The sequence below is a fragment of the Trichechus manatus genome, unplaced genomic scaffold (assembly GCF_000243295.1).
Source record: "Trichechus manatus latirostris isolate Lorelei unplaced genomic scaffold, TriManLat1.0 scaffold00048, whole genome shotgun sequence".
Lineage (NCBI taxonomy): Eukaryota > Metazoa > Chordata > Mammalia > Sirenia > Trichechidae > Trichechus > Trichechus manatus.
In genome coordinates, this window is record NW_004443984.1 from 1,691,262 (window position 1) to 1,708,277 (window position 17,016).

At 43.1% G+C, this 17,016-nt stretch overlaps 1 protein-coding gene across 1 annotated transcript in view; it reads left to right on the forward strand.

Annotated features, from left to right (window-relative positions):
* The window catches only part of EYA3 (EYA transcriptional coactivator and phosphatase 3), a 239,462-nt gene that overhangs the window by 17,430 nt on the left and 205,016 nt on the right, over nt 1–17,016 (forward strand). The window lies entirely within an intron of this gene.

Here is a 17,016-nt window from a genome sequence, read left to right on the forward strand (position 1 = left end):
CAGCCCCAGGTTCAAGCCTTGACTTTATCACTTTCTGTTGAGGGATTGTGAGCTGAATTTCCTACCTCTTAGGGTTGTTACTTGTGACATAAAAGCTAGGGCTGTTATGAGCAGCAAATGCTGAGGCAGACACTGCTTGGTTAGGATGACTGCTCATCCCAGAGGCTCCCTTTTTCTGAGAATTTGACTCCCTCCTTGCAGCCAATCCCTCAATTCTCCATTAGGACTTGAATGGACAAGAGGTGAGCATCTGGCCTGAGTTGGGCCAATCAGGTTCTTTCTCTCAGGAATAGGCAGCAAGATTCAGGGCTGCTGTTTTAGGCTCTGCAGGCCACTTACCCGAACCCGTATAAACTCTGGAGCTGTGAGTGTCTATGTGCATGTTTGGCCATGTCTGTGATTGGGTGGGGGTGGCTACCTGCATGAATGTAGTGGAAAAAATGGCTCAGCTCAGAGAGAAGATGAAGATGCATGGTACAGAGAGAAGAGAGATCATAGGAGCCTGGACTAGAGAAGGGACTGTGCTACCGGAGCCTGCTGGCCCTCCTCCTCAGGCCCAGCCCTTCTCGAGGCTCATCCGCGTGCCCTCCTTTGGGTCCTCTGAGATTCCCTTGTCAGGATACATTCTCTTAGTTTGCCTAAGCTGATTTGAGTGGGTATCTACTACTTGCAACCAAAAGACCTCTGAATGAGGTAAGTGTTTATGTGCTAAAACACATTGTTTCCTAAATTTCAGCCAGTCGTGTACCCATATCCATGTACCCCCTATTTGTTTACTTAATAAATATTTTAATTTAAATCGAGTCACATTTTTAAATGTAAATTTATTTAAAAAGGAAATTTTGTAACATAATTGTCAATGAAAACAAATGCCACCTGCCACTAATAGAAAGTAAATGGAAACAGAAGTACATAACTGTTAAAATAAAAATGTTACTCCACGTCTCATAGAAAATCACCTCATGTGCCCCCGGGGACTCATGCAGCACACTTTAGGAAACACTACTGGAATGTATATAAACTGCACAGTGTCTACGTTCAGTACGTGCTCAGTAAAAAGTAACTCTGACAGTTTCAAAATGGTGACTTTTGATTGTCCCCTTGTCTCTCCCAGAATGTTGCCCCAACACACAGGCCAGGGTCTCACTCTTCCCCAGGGCTCAGGAGGGTGGGGGGAGTATTTTAGGCTATAGCCCATTCTACAGCCCTGCTGAACTCACCATCCTGAATACCCTGAGTGGCATGAATGGTTAAGCTCTGGGCCACTAACTGAAAGGTTGGTGGTCCAAATCCACCCAGAGCTGCATCAGAAGAAAGGCTTGGCAATCTACTGAAAGGTCACAGCCATAAAAACCCTGTGGAGCACAGTTCTACTCTGAAACATATGAAGTTGCCAAGAGTCAGAATCAACTCAGTGGCAACAGTTTTTGTTTTTGTTTTTTTACTCCCCCTGTAACCGCTGCTTTGTTGTGACCTTCTCAGATGCCTTTCTCTTCTTTTTGATCTAGCCCAGAATACCTCCTACAGGCAGCCTTCCTGGATTCCTCCAGGCAGGGTTATTGGCTCCTCCTAGCAGCAGTTTAGTGCCGGGAAGATTGAACTTTTTTTTACACCTTAATTACTACGGTTATTGAGGCTTATTCATTTCATTGTCTCTGTTCCCCATCCTGGGGGTCGGAACTGAGGTGTAAGCATCTATGTATCCATAGTTTCTCACAGACAGCCTGAAATTGTGATCTGTTTGCCTCCAAAGCTTACTACTTCCCCAGGGTGTAGCATAAACAGACATCTTGACATATAAGAAAATTACTTGGAAAGAGTTTAAGGAGACTCTTTAGGGACAGATGGGGAAGAAATTTAATAATGCTCTTCTTGTTGTAGGGGAAAACCATCACAAAGCCTAGTAAAGCAAAAAGAAAGTTTTATTCGGCATATTTCAAAAGGGCAAAAGTGGGAGACGGACAACCATGCTGCTAGAGCCATGTCTGCCCGAGTCCAAAGAACATTACAGAATAGGCAAGAATGGGAAAACAGACAAGCATGCTGCCACAGCCATGTCTGCCTGAGTCCAAAGAACAATTACAGAGTCATCAGTATATATTAACATTAAAAACGGGCAAAACCATTGAAAGCTTAGCATTTTCAGATTGGCTAGAAACTGTGATCCTGTGTTTTGAATTGTCTTAACCGTCATTGGTACGGGTTTCAGTAAGGAGAGTCAGGAGGGTCTTCATTGGTCCAACAAATTTCTATTCACTAAATGCTAATAGCAAAAGATAAGAGTGGAAAGTCTTCCGTCTTCTGTTTGATCAGCTATACATGAAAGTTTTCCCTAAAAGATATTTTCCAAGATTGTCTTAGCTATTGTCTTTATAACTTAGGGCCCAGTTGATGTGTCCTTGTGAGTCCGTGTGAGCCCAGCTCCAGATGGGTCACATTCTCTATACTCAAGGACAAGGAATAATAACTCCAATATTATTTCCTAAATCATTCTAAAGTTCTTTCTCCATATTTTAAAGGAAGATATAGGGGATTTTCAGAGGATCAAAACAGTTTGGAGCGGGGAGGGCCCAACCACTTCATCTTACAAAGGCAACATGGAGCCCAAAGAGGCTAAGTGATCACAGAAGTTACACAGTGAATCAGTTTTCAGTGGTGTAACTGCAGTGAAAGCGGGACTGCCTGCTCCCCACGCCTCTCCATTCTTGAAATGGTGGCAAGGATTCAGGGAAAAGCTGAGTCTTTCCAAGAAACCTCCTGTGCTTGCACTTCAGGGAGGCCTCGATTTGCATTTCCCTCAGGGCTCAGCCTTTGGCCTCAGGGAACTACCAGTGATCTTATCTGGAGAACATTGACTCATGCAAGACCAGGCCCTTTGCCACAATGAGATGAGTCACAGACGTAAGAATGGTAAGTGTGTGTCACGGTTGATTAGAACTGAGTATGGTTATGCCTGTTTTTACTCATCTGTGTTATATCTGTGCTTGAGAGCTAAGGCCATGGACAGATATAATAAAACTCTCTTCGAAAGCACTGTTTTTTTTTTTTTTTTCAGACTTGGTATTTCTGTAGAACCAATCATATTTCTCTTGACTTCCAACAAACCAACCACCCACCCATCTACCCACCCGTCCGTCTGTCCATCCATCCATCCATCCATCCATCCATCCATCCATCCATCCATCCATCCATCCGGGTATCCAACAAACACTTTTGAGTGACTTTTCTGACCCAGTAATTGTGCTAAGCACAGTTTTTATGTGTTATCTCACTGAAACCTCACACCCTCCATGAAAGGTAGGTGATATTATCCCCACAGAAATGAATTAATAAGGACAAGAGCTGACTGAATAAGACCTGGTGACTACCTCCCAGGTAGTTGGTACAGGAGGAAAGGGGACCTGCTTTCTGTTGAGCCCTTATTTGCTTGCCACTTTCACAACTCTTATTAAGTCCTCACAACTACCCTACAGAATGGATATTTTAACGCCCATTTTACAGATGGGAAAATTGAGGCTCAGAGGATTCAGTCATTTGTAAAGGTAGTAAAGAGCTAGTAAATGGCAGGACAATAGCCAAACCCAGCTCTGCCTTAGTAACTATGGGTTCCTTCCCTTCCCTCCTCCCCCATGTGACTATACCCTCATCCACTCCCCTGTAGGCACTGTCCTATCTCTGGTGTGTGCAGCTGGCGGGGCTTCTGCCTTGCTCTGTTTCTAGCTTCCTCTTCTAGGCCTCTTGAGCTCTCTGTGCTGGCTGAAGTTCCAACAGCAATGACTCTTTTTCAGCTTAGGTTCCTGAGGTCAGCTGGGAAGGGCACTCCTGAGGGTGGATGATGTCTGTTAACAGTGTTTTAAGAAACCTCAGAAGTACATTGTCCTTGGAGCTAGAAGGTGCTCTTGGTGGTTACCTGGCTCTCAATACCTCTGTAAGCAGAGAGTCAGGAATGACTACTCGCCATTGGCTGACTGCTTACTGTGTCCCAGAGACTGTGAGGGAAAGTTTACATCATTTACTCCTCCCAAGCACCTATGGGTGGAACTGGCTCTTCCCTCTGCCTGAATTGCTCTTTCCCCAGATACCTGTATGGCTCACTCCCTCAACTCCTTCAAGGCTTTGCTCAAATGTCCGCTTCTTAGTGAGCCCTGTCCTGACCAACCCCCTTTTTTAATTTCTTTTTTTTGTATACAATTTTATTTATTTTGCTGTTGTTGTTGAGAATCTATACATCAAAACATACACCAATTCAACAATTTCTACATGTACCATTTGTTGTTGTTAGGTGCCTGTGAGTCGGTCTGACTCATAGCGACCTGATGTACGACAGAACGAAACACTTCCCGGTCCTGTGCCATCCTCATGTACCATTTAGTGACACTGACTACATTCTTTGAGTTGTACAACCATTCTCACCCTCATTTTCTGAGTTGTCCCTCCCCTATTAACATAGTCACTGCCCCCTAAGGTTCCTATCTAATCTTTCCTGTTGCTGTTATCAATTTGACCCCATACTGATAGTTCTTAAAAGAGTGTAATGCTCTTTTTTACTAGTTAAGCTAAACTATTGTTTGATTTTAAGAAGAGTTCAGGGGACATTTTTGGTTTAATGTTTAAAAATGATCTCAGGGTGATAGTTTCAGGGGTTCATCCTGCCTTCATGGCTTTAGGAAGTCTGGAGTCCATGAGAATTTGAAATTCTGTTCTGAATTTTCCTTGTTTTGATCAGGATTCTTCTATGGCATCTTTTTTTTTTTTTTTTAAACATTTTATTGTGGTTTGGGTGAAAGTTTACAGAGCAAATTAGTTTCCCATTCAACAATTTATACTTTTTTTTGTGACATTGTTACCGAACACAATGGGTTCAGCTCTTGTACTCTAGTTAAGAATAACTAAGAGTCAAGTGGATTTAAAGCAAGGCATAGTTTATTACTCACAGCGAGTAAGGAGAGGAGGGGGAATACTCCCTGAAAGCCCTCTCTCCCCGAACAAAGGGCTGGGGGTGCAGTTTTATATCACATGAGAAAGGGGAAGTCATACATATCCATTAACTTCATATATATTCAAAAGGCGTTGCGGTAGAATTCTGGCACAGCAGTGGCTGACAGACTTCTCCCTTTGGAAATGGGCCTGGTCACGGCTTAATGACGTATTCCGGTGATTTTGGTTCCTAGGCAAATCTTACGGGATGAGGCCATCTGCCCGTCAACCTGGTCTCTTACTGCGCATGCCCAGGATTCTAGTTCTAATTGGCTGATCTGAAAGACAGCTACAAGCGGCCAGATTAGAAGGAAGCAAACAACTTTCGCAAAGTTCTTCTTCTAGACCAAATTTGTAACCGACGTAACTTGTCATTTAAGGCCTTTTCTGTCCCTAGCTGGTCTCAACATTAGTTACTATCCCCTCAATGTGACAACACTCTATCCACTTCCTCCCTGAGTTCCCAATTTCCATTCGCGCATCTTTCCCGCCTCTTTCTGCCATCTGAACTTTGTTTTTGGTCAAATTCTGCTCCTTTGGTCTCGTATGATTGATTGTTCTGAGGAGCATGTTCCTCACGGATGTTACTGTTCACTTTATGTGGTTGTTGTTGTTGGGTGCCGTCCAATCAGTTCTGACTCATAGCGACTCCATGTACAACAGAACGAAACACCACTACCCAGTCCTGTGCCATCCTCACAATCATCGCTGTGCTTGAGCCCATCATTTCAGCCACTGTGTCAGTCCATCTTGTTGAGGGTCTTCCTCTTTTTCGATGACCCTCCACTTTACCAAGCATGATGGCCTTCTCCAGGGGCTGGTCCCTCCTGATAACGTGGCCAAAGTACATGAGACCAAGTCTCACCATTCTTGCTTCCAAGGAGTATTCTGACTGTACTTCTTCGAGGACGGATTTGTTCGTTCTTCTGGTAGTCCATGATATACTCAGTATTCTTCACCAACACCGTAATTCGAAGGCGTCAATTCTTCTTGGGTCTTCCTTATTCATTGTCTAGCTTTCACATACATATGAGGCGATTTACTTCATAGGTCTGTCTATTGTCTCATTGAAGGTGATTTCTGGGAGTAGGTTTAGTTCCAGGTTTGAAGGATGTCTAAGGGCCGTAATCTTGGGGGTTGAACCAGTCTCTATCAGAACAAAGTCTGGTCTTTTTCATGAATTTTGATTTTGTTCTACATTTTTCTCCCACTCTGTCCAGGACCTTCTACAGGTGATCCAGATCAGAGCTATGGGTTTTGCTAGCTGAGCACCATCTAGTCCTTTTGGTCTCAGGCTAGTGGAGGCTGTGGTTTGTGTGGTCCATTAGTCCTTTGGACTAATTGTTTCCTTGACACTTTGGTTTTCTTTACTCTTCTTTGCTCTGGACAGGAAGAGACCAATAGTTGTATCTTAAATGGCTGCTCAAAAGCTTTTAAAACCCCAGTTGCTACTCACCAAAGTAGGATGTAGAACATTGTCTTTATGGACTATGTTATGCCAATCGACCTACATTTCCCCTGAGACTATGGTCCTAAGCCCTCAAGCCCAGTAACTCTGTCCCTTGAGGTGTTTGGTTATGGCTAGGAAGTTTTCATAACATTGCCCCTGTGGGCTCTACTATATACATGGATATATTTGCAGCACATACAAATGCATATGTAGAAATATCCGGACATAAACCTATATATGTTCATGGGTGGTACTCCCATACACCATCCCACACCTATTCAGCTTACATGTCTACCTAAGTATCCACTCATAATGTATTGTTTGTTATACTGTTATTGCAGGATTGTGTATGTAACAGTATTTACCACTGTTGCCTTTTACTCTTGTGTACCTCTCAGTGTCTTCCTTTGCCTTGGTCATGTTGTGCTGACTTCCCCATATTGTGTATTGTCTTTCCCTTCACCCAAGTTAATACGTGTCTACTATCTAGTTAGTGATTTCCCTCCCTCACTCTCCCATCCCTGCTAATGTTCAAAGAATGTTTCTTTCTGTGTGTAAAACTGTTCTTGACTTTTTATAATAGTGGTCTCGTACATATTTGTCCTTTTGTGATTGAATTTCACTCAGCATAATGTCCTCCAGCTCCATCCATATTGTAGCATTATCAAGATTTCACTTCTTCTTAGGCGAAGGCAAGGACAGCACACACTACAGGGGAAGTCAGCACAACTGGACTAAACCAAAATTAAGAAGTTTCTTGAATATAATCAAATACTTTGAGAGACAGAGTAGCAGGGGTAGGGGTCTGGGGAATATGCTTTCAGGGGACATCTAGGTCAACTGGCATAACAAATCTTATTAAGAAAATGTTCTGCATCCTACTTTGGTGAGTGGCGTCTGGGGTCTTAAAAGCTTGCAAGGGGCTAAGATGCATCAATTGGTCCCAACCACCTGGAGTAAAGGAGAACGAAGAACACCAAAGACACAAGGAAAGTATTAGCCCAAGAGACAGAAAGGGCCACATAAACCAGAGACTTCATCAGCCTGAGACCAGAAGAACTAGATGGTGCCCAGCTACCACCAGTGACCGCCCTGACAGGGAACACAACAGAAAGTCCCTAATGGAGCAGCAGAAAGATGGGGTGCAGAACTCAAATTCTAGTAAGAAGACCAGACTTAATGGTCTGACTGAGACTGGAGGTTCCCTGGAAAGCACGGCCCCTGGACTCTCTATCAGCCCAGAACTAAAACAATTTCCGAGGCCATCTCTTCAAACAGGGATTGGACTGGACTGTGGGACATAAAGTGATACTCATGAAGAGTGTACCTCTTAGTCAAGTAGATACAAGAGACCAAAGGGGCAGCTTCTGTCCAGAGGTGAGATGGGAAGGCAGAGAGGGTTAGAAGCTGGTTGAATGGACATGAGGAATCAGGGGCGGAAAGGAGGAGTGTGCTGTCACAGAATGGGGTGAACAATTAGGGTCACATAACAATGTATGTATAAAATTTTTTATGGGAGACTAACTTGAAATGGAAACTTCATTTAACTACAACAATAAAAAAAAGAAAATACAAACAAACAAAAAAGACTTCATTTCTCCTATTGGCTGAGTAGTACTTCCTTGTATGTATGTACTGCATTTTGTTTATCCATTCATCCACTGATGGGCATTTAGGTTGTTTCTACCTTTTGTCTATAGTAAATAGTGCCACATTGAACACTGGTGTACACAAATCACTTTTTGAGTTCCTACTTTCAAGTCTTTTGAGTGTATACCTAGGAGTGGAGTTCCTGGGTCATATGGAAGTTCTCCCCCATGTGTCTGTCAGTTTGTTGTACTGTGGGGGCTTGCGTGTTGCTGGGATGCTGGAAGCTATGCCACTGGTATTCAGATACCAGCAGGGTCACCCAAGGCGGACAGGTTTCAGCTGAGCTTCCAGACTAAGACAAACTAAGAAGAAGGACCTGACAGTCTACTTCTGAAAAGAATTAGCCAGTGAAAACCCTATGAATAGCAGCAGAACGTTGTCTGATGAGCCTTCCAGGTTGGAAGACACTCAAAAGACAACTGGGGAAGAGCTGCCTCCTCAAAGTAGAGTTGACCTTAATGACATGGACGGAGTCAAGCTTTCAGGACCTTCATTTGCTGATGTGGCACTCTCAAAAGGAGAAGAAACAGCTGCAAACATCCATTAATAATTAGAACTTTGACTGTATGAAGTATGAATCTAGGAAAACTGGAAATCATCAAATATGAAATGGAACGCGTAAACATCGATATCCTACGCATTAGTGAGCTGAAATGGGCTGGTATTGACCATTTTGAATCAGACAATCACGTGGTCTACTGTGCTGGGAATGACAACTTGAAGAGGAATGGCATTGCACTCATTTGCAAAAAGAACATTTCAAGATCTGTCCTGAAGTACAACACTGTCAGTGATAGGATGATATCCATACACCTACAAGGAAAACCAGTTAATTCAACTATTATTCAAATTTATTCACCAATCACTAAGACCAAAAATGAAGAAATTGAAGATTTTTACCAGCTTCTGCAGTCTGAAATTGAACGAACATGCATTAGGATGCATTGATAACTACTGGTGATTGGAACGCGAAAGTTGGAAACAAAGAAGGATTGGTAGATGGAAAAATACGGTCTTGGTGATAGAAACGATGCCTGAGATCGCATGATAGACTTTTGCAAGACCAACAACTTCTTCATTACAAATACTTTTTCTCAACAATGTAAACGTCGACTACACACCTGGAACTCACCAGATTGAATACACAAGAATCAAATCAACTACATCTGTGGAAAGACATGATCGAAAAGCTGAATATTATCAGTCAGAACAAGGCCAGGGGCCGACTGTGGAACAGACCATCAATTGCTCATATGCAAGTTCAAGTTGAAACTGAAGAAAATCAGAACAATTCCATGAGAGCCATAGTATGACCTTGAGTATATCTCACCTGAATTTAGAGACCATCTCAAGAATAGATTTGATGCTTTGAACTCTAATGACCTAAGACCAGATGAGTCGTGGAATGACAACAAGGACATAATACATGAAGAAAGCAAGAGGTCATTAAAAAGACAGGAAAGAAAGAAAAGACCAAAATGGATGTCAGAAGAGACTCTGAAAGTTGCGCTTGAATGTCAAGTAGCTAAAGCAAAAGGAAGAAATGATGAAGTAAAAGAACTGAACAGAAGATTTCAAAGGGTGGCTCGAGAAGACAAAGTAAAATATTATAATGATGAACGCAAAGAGTTGGAGACAGAAAACCAAAGGGGAAGAACATGCTCTGCGTTTCTCAAGCTGGAAGAACTGAAGAAAAAATTCAAGCCTCGAGTTGCAATAGTGAAGGATTCTATGGGTAAAATATTAAACGACACAGGAAGCATCAAAAGAAGATGGAAGGAATACACAGAGCCATTATACCAAAAAGAACTGGTCAACATTCAACCATTTCAAGAGGTAGCATATGATCAGGAACCGATGGTACTGAAGGAAGAAGTCCAAGCTGCACAGAAGGCATTGGTGAAAAACAAGGCTCCAGGAATTGATGGAGTATCAATTGAAACGTTTCAACAAACTGATGCAGCACTGGAAGTGCTCACTCATCTATGCCAAGAAATTTGGAAGACAGCTACCTGGCTAACCACCTGGAAGAAATCCGTATTTATGCCTATTCACAAGAAAGGTGATCCAAACGAATGTGGAAATTATCAAACAATATCATTAATATCACAAGCAAGTAAAATTTTTCTGAAGATCATTCAAAAGTGGCTGCAGCACTAAATCAACAGGGAACTGCCAGAAATTCAGGCCAGATTCAGAAGAGGACGTGGAACCAGGGATATCATTGTTGATGTCAGAAGGATCTTGGATGAAAGCAGAGAATACCAGAAAGATGTTTACCTGTGTTTTATAGACTATGCAAAGACTTTTGACTGTGTGGATCATAACAAATTATGGATAACATTGCGAAGATTCCAGAAAGCTTAATTGTGCTAATGAGGAACTTGTACATAGATCAAGAGGCAGTTGTTTGAACAGAACAACAGGATACTGCATGGTTAAATGTCAGGAAAGGTGTGCGTCGGGGTTGTATCCTTTCACCATACTTATTCAAGCTGTATGCTGAGCAAATAATTCGAGAAGCTGGACTGTATGAAGAAGAATGTGACATCAGGATTGGAGGAAGACTCATTAACAATCTGTGATATGCAGATGACACAACCTTGCTTGCTGAAAGTGAGGAGGACTTGAAGCACTTATTAATGAAGATCAAAGACTACAGCCTTCAGTATGGATTACACCTCAACATCAAGAAAACAAAAATCCTCACGACTGGACCAATAAGCTACATCATGATAAACAGAGAGAAGATTGAAGTTGTCAAGGATTTCATTTTACTTAGGTTCACAATCAACACCCATGGAAGCAGCAGTCAAGAAATCAAACGACGTGCTGCATTGCACAAATCTGCTGCAAAAGACCTCTTTAAAGTGTTGAAAAGCAAAGATGTCACCTTGAATACTAAGGTGCGCCTGACCCAGGCCATGGTATTTTCAATTGCATCATATGCATGGGAAAGCTAGACAATGAATAGGGAATACCGAGGAAGAATTGACGCCTTTGAATTGTAGTATTGGCAAAGAATATTGACTATACCATGGACTGCCAAAAGAACGAACAGATCTGTCTTGGAAGAAGTACAACCAGAATGCTCCTTAGAAGCAAGGATGATGAGACTATGTCTTACGTACTTTGGACATGTTGTCAGGAGGGATCAGTCCCTGGAGAAGGACGTCTTGCTTGATAAAGTACAGGGTCAGTGAAAAAAGAGGAAGACCTTCAGCGAGATGAATTGACACAGTGGCTGCAACAGCGGGCTCAAGCATAACTATGATTGTGAGCATGGCAAAGGACCAGGCAGTGTTTCGTTCTGTTGTACATAGGGTTGCTATGAGTCTGAACTGACCTGAAGGCACCTAACAACAGCAACAACATGGAAGTTCTATTTTTAGTTTTTGAGGAACTGCCACACTGTTATCCACAATGGCTATACCATTTTCCATTCCCACCAGCAATGAGTAAGGGTTCCAGTTTCCCTACATCATCCCCCAAATTTTTTATTTTCTGTTTATTTATTTATTGTTATCTCAGCCATCCTAGTGGGGGTGAAATGGTATCTCATTGTGGTTTTAATTTGCATCTCTCTGACAGCTAATGACGCTGAGCATCTTTTCATGTGTTTGGTGGCCATTTGAATGTCCTCTTTGGTGGAATGTCTATTCAAGACGTTTGCCCATTTTATGATTGGGTTGTCTTTTTGTTGTTAAGTTGTTGAATTTATATATATATTTTGGTTATTAGATTCTTATTGGATATATGATATATGATACTTTCCCAGTTGGTAGGTTGTCTTTTCACTTTTTTGGTAATTTATTTTGATGAACAAAAATTTTTATTTTTTATGAGGTCCCATGTATTTATTTTGTCTTTTGCTGTTTGTGTTTGTGCTTTTGTTATTATATTAGATAATCCATTGTTGAAAGCTAGGCCTGACAGTGTTGCCCCTGCTTTCTGACCACCCCTCTTAAAATGGAGACTTAGAGGGCAAAGTGATTCTTCAGGGTCACACAGTGAATGATGGGTATAGCCACTTCTGTCTGGCTCCAAAGCCTGTGCACTGTCCTCTCTACCACATTGCCTTCCTCTGTAGACTTCCTCTGTGACACAGGTTGTGAAGTCCTACATCTTCCATCTTCCAGGCAAGAAAGCAAGTATCAAGAAGGTAAAATGACTTATCCAAGGTCACACAGCAATAATGGTGTAGAACTGGAGTTTAAACTCTTTTAAATCTTTTCATCTGCATAGATCCTTTTCCCCCTCCATAGTGTAAGATGCTTCTTTTTTACATTTGTCTGTCTGAATGTGTGTATGTTTATTTTCTTTTATTGCTGTCTTAGGCTGGGTTCTCTAAAGAAGCAAAATGAGTAGAGTGCATAAATATATATATAGAGAGAGGCTTATATCAGGGAAATGGCTCATGCGGTTATAGAGGCTGGAACATCCCAAGGTCATGGGTCAGGATAGAGGTGTCTCTTGATTCACGTAGATGCAGGGGCTGACAAACCTAAGACTGGTAGGTCAGAGAGCAGAGCTCTTGCTCACAGACTGCAAAGATCAATGAATCCCAAGACTAGCAGGAAAGACCGCAGGTAAGCTGCTAGCTCAACTCCCAAGAACTGCAGGTTAGATGAACAGGAGCCAGCTGCAGGATCCAGAGCAACCGAAAGCCCACAAGCCCTGCCAGAATGTCCACCAATATTCAATGCAGGCCACACACCCAAAGAAACTCCCTTTCAACTGATTGGCAACTCACAGCAAATCTCATCATGGAGGTGATCACATTATATCAAATCTCATCATGGAAGTGATCATAACATCACATGACTGCCAAACCACTGAGAATCATGGCCCAGCCAAGTTGACACACAGCCTTAACCATCACAGTCCACCCTTTGTCAACTCGGCACCTGTGCACATCTCCTTAAACCATACATATTCTCTGAATAAAGACAATTATAAAGTCATGCTTGTGCCTAGCATGATACAATGAACACACATACAACCGAATATGCACTAGCCCTGTTTACATCTTATATTTTATTAGTGAAGAAAACAAAAATATTTGATGCATGCATACAAAGCAGAAAAAGTCATAACAATTACAGTCCTCATTTCTGCAACTGGTCACCTGGTCCTAACTAGTATTTAGAACTACCTTCTTCCACCACCCATTCTGTATTTCCTTTGCCCTCAGTAAGCACCTCAGCTGGTTGTGGTTCTTTACCTGGTGGGGTGACCCAAACCTTCATTCCTGAAGGATCCGAGCCATTAGTAGTCATGTTGGAATTGGGTTGCTGTAGTTTTCCACTGACTTTAATTACAGGGCAAGATAGTACTAAGAGATGCCCTAAGGGATCTCCGGCATTCCAGAAACACTCTTCTTTACCTCCATTATGTAATATCAATCTGATTTCCTCTTGGTATTTAGGATCAATCACACCAGCCAATATGGTAACCCCCTTCTTTGCCTGTTGATCCAGAGGCATAAGGAGCCCAAAGTGGCCAGGTGGCATTCTTAGCTTTCATTTCAGTGCAATCAGTGGTGTGAGTCCAGGTGGGAGCATTCCTCCCTTTGGAACTAAGACCTCTAGACCCACAGAGCATAAGGTCGCAGGGACAGGAGGCAAAAATTTTGTGAGTGGGTCACTAGGGGTAATAATGAGTGGCAAAACTCCCTCTTCCACTCCTTGATTCCTGGACCCATGAATCCTGGCTATGGGAGAAACAGCACTATATATTTGACTCTGGTTTAGAGCATATACAGCCTCTAAGGAACATTGCCCCAGCCTTGCAAGGTATTGCCACCTAGCTGGCACTGTAATTGTGTCTTTAAAAGGCCATTTCATTGTTCTATGAAACCAGCTGCCTCAGGATGATGGGGAACATGGTAAGACCAGTGAATTCCATGAACATGGGCCCATTGCTACACCTCATTTGCTGTGAAGTGAGTCCTTTGATCAGAGGGAATGCTGTGTGGGGTACCATGACGGTGGATAAGACATTCTGTAAGTTCATGGGTGGTAGTTTTGGCAGAAGCATTCATGCAGGGAAGACAAATCTATACACAGAGTAAGTGTCTATTCCAGTAAGAGCAAAATGCTGCCCTTTCCATGATGGAAGTGGTCCAATGTAATCCACTTGCCACCCAGTTGCTGGCTGATTACCTTGAGGGATGGTGTCATATCAGGGACTCAGTGTTGGTCTTTTCTGCTGGCAGATTGGGCCCTCAGTAGTGGCTGTAGCCAAGTCAGCCTTGGTGAGTGGAAGTCCATGTTGCTGAGCTCATGCATAACCTCCATCCCTGCCACCATGGACACTTTGTTCATGAGCCCATTGAGCAATGACAGGAGTAGCTGGTGAAAGAGGATGACTGGTTTCCATAGAACACCTCATCCTATCCGCTTGATTGTTAAAATATTCCTCTGCAGATACCACCCTTTGGTGAACATTCACGTGGGACACAAATATCTTCACTTCTTTGGCCTATTCAGAGAGCTCTACCCACATACCTTTTCCCCATAAATTCTTGTCTCCAGCTTTCCAATCATGTTCCTTCCAAGTCTCTGACCCTCCAGCCAAACCATTGGCCACAGCCCATGAATCAGTATACAATCACATATCTGGCCATTTCTCCTTCTGAGCAAAGTGAACAACCAGGTGCACTGCTTGAAGTTCTGCCCATTGGGAGAATTTCCCTTCAGCACTGCCTTTCAGGGAGGTGCCAGAAAGGGGCCGTAGTGCTGCCTCTGTCCACTTTCGAGTGGGGCTTGCATATTGTGCAGAACCATCTGCAAACCAGGCAAGAGTTTTCTCTTCTTAAGTCAACTGATCATAAGGAACTCCCCATGAGGCCACAGGTGCAAACTGGGAGATGGAAGGTAATGTGACAGGAGTGGAGACCATTGGTGTCTTAGCCATCTAGTGCTGCGGTAGCAGAAATACTACAAGTGGATGGATTTAACAAAGAGAAATTTATTCTCTCACAGTCTAGGAGGCTAGAAGTCTGAATTGAGGGTGCCAGCTCCAGGGAAAGGCTTTCTTTCTCTGTCAGCTCTAGAAGAAGGTCCTTGTCATCCATCCTTCCCTGGTCAAGTTGCTTCCCAGTGCAGGGACCCCGGGTCCAAAGGATGCACTATTCTCTTGGCTCTGGTTTCTTGGTGGTCTGAGGTCCCCATGTCTGCTCAGTTCTCTCTTTTATATCTCAAAAGAGATTGGCTCAAGACACAGTTCAATCTTGTAGACTGAGTCCTGCCTCATTAACATAACTACTGCTAATCCCATCTCTTTAACATCATAGAGATAGGATTTACAACGCATAGGAAAATCACATCAGATGACAAAATGGTGGACAATCACACAATACTAAGAGTCATGGCCTAGCCAAATTGATACACATATTTTTGGGGGACACAATTCAATCCATGACAATGGGCTTTTGGGCCACTTCCTTATGCAACTTATTTGTGCCATCAGGTCCTGCCAGGCCCAATCTCGTATATACCACTTCCATTTAATGATGGAGTGTTGCTGTGTACGTCCTACTTTATGAGTCTGTGGGTCAGACAACACTCAGTTCGTGGTGGGCAGCTCAGGCTGCATGGTGACTTGGTGTCCCCATGGCTAAGCATTCAGTCTCTATGAAGGCCCAGTAGCAAGCCAAAAACTGTTTCTCAAAAGGAGAATAGTTATCTGCAGAGGATGGCAGGGCTTTACTCCAAAATCCTGAGGGTCTGCACTGTAATTCACCAATAGGGGCTTGCCAAAGACTCCAAACAGCGTCTCTATCTGCTCCTGACACTTCATGCACCATTGGATCAGCTGGATCATATGGCCCAAGGGGCAGAGTGGCTTGCACAGCAGCATGAACCTGTTGCAGAGCCTTCTCTTCTTTTGGGCCCCATTCAAAAGTAGCAGCTTTTCAAGTTGATAAAAAGTCTAAAGTAGCACACTCAGATGAGGGATATATTACCTCCAAAATCCAAAGAGGCTGACTAGGTGTTGTGCCTCCTTTTTAGTTGCAGGAGGAGTCAGATGCAATAACTTATCCTTCACTTTAGAAGGAATATCTTGACATGCCCCACACCACTGGACCCCTAGAAATTTCACTGAGGTGGAAGGTGCCTGAATTTTTGTGGGATTAATTTCCCACCCTCTAGCACACATATGTTTTACCAATAAGTCCAGAGTCATTGACACTTCTTCCTCACTAGGTCCAATCAAAGTAATGTCATCAGTGTAATGGGCCAGTGTGAAGTCTTGTGGAAGGGAAAGGTGATCAAGGTCCCTGCAGACTAAATTATGACATGGGGCTGGAAAGTTGAGGTAGCCCTGAGGTATGCAACTGAAGTATTGCTGGCCTTGCCAGTTGAAGGCAAACTGCTTCTGATTGTCCTTCGAAACAGGTATGGAGAAAAAGGCATTAGCCTGACCAATAGCTGCAAACCAGGTACCAGGAGATGTGTTAATTTCCTCAAGCTATGAAACTACATCTAGAACAGCAGCTGCAATTGGAGTCACCACCTGGTTAAGTTTTCGATAATCCACTGTCATTCTCCAAGATCCATCTGTTTTTTGCACAGGCCATATAGATGAGTTCAATGGAGATGTGGTGGGAATTACCACCCCTGCATCCTTCAAGTCCTTAATGGTGGAAGTAATCTCCGCAATGCCTCCAGGAATGCGGTTTTGCTTTTGGTTTACTATTTTCCTAGGTAGGGGCAGTTCTAATGGCTTCCACTTAGCTTTTCCTACCATAATAGCCCTTACTCTATTTGTCAGGGATCCAGTGCGGGGGTTCTGCCAGTTGCTGAGTATATCTATTCCAATTATGCATTCCTGAACTGGGGAAATCACTACAAGATAGATTCAGGGACCCACTGGACCTACTGTGGGATGGACATAAGCCAAGACTCCATTAATAACCTGACTTCCCTATGCTC